This window comes from Fulmarus glacialis, unplaced genomic scaffold, assembly GCF_000690835.1.
Source record: "Fulmarus glacialis isolate BGI_N327 unplaced genomic scaffold, ASM69083v1 scaffold13787, whole genome shotgun sequence".
NCBI classification, from domain to species: domain Eukaryota; kingdom Metazoa; phylum Chordata; class Aves; order Procellariiformes; family Procellariidae; genus Fulmarus; species Fulmarus glacialis.
This window is the reverse complement of record NW_009223929.1, coordinates 152,320-153,045: the sequence shown is the minus strand read 5'-3', so window position 1 is coordinate 153,045 and position 726 is coordinate 152,320.

Sequence of the window (726 nt, the reverse complement as noted above, 5' to 3'; positions counted from 1 at the left end):
AGGACCACAGGATAATTCATGTGAGAAGGGACTTCAGGAGGTGTAAAGGAGGGTCAGCTATGAGGCCAGACCGGGTTGCTCAAGGCTGTATCCAATTAGGTCTTGAAAACATCACAGGATGTGAAGACTGTAGAGCCTTCTGGGCAAACTGTTCCAGGGCTTGATTGTCCTCATGATAAAAAGGCTTCTCCCTGTATCTAGTCAAAACCTCTCTTGCTTCAATTACCATAAGTAGCGTGTTTCTGTCGTTGGAAATACTTTTTGCCATGGAGGACCTGTATCTCAGGGACACTGAGTGCTTCCAGTTTCTACGACATCAGTAGGAGTAGTGTGTCCTTTGTGCCAGTTAGATTCCTGGTAATAGGAGTCAATTTTGACCTAAATTTTGACAGGGGGATGAACTTAGCTCTGTTCTTAAAAAGTAGTGAATAGCAGTGGTGGAAAGGGAGATTCATCAGTCAGTCTTCCAGCTAGCTTGGGTATCAGCTGTGTAACAGCATGGCTCTCGTGTATTTACCTGTGTTGGGGCAAGCTTTGTGGCCTGCCTGCGCACTATCTAAGCTAACAAGTTTAGTGGTAGATTGGGATATTTTTACCATTCTGTTGTGACTTCAATGTAGACATACTTCTGAAAGGCTAATAAAACATTACAATGTCAGTACGAGATGAACTTTGAAAGGTGTTTCTGTTCTTTCTTTTCCTACCATTTAAAAAAAAAAAAAAAAC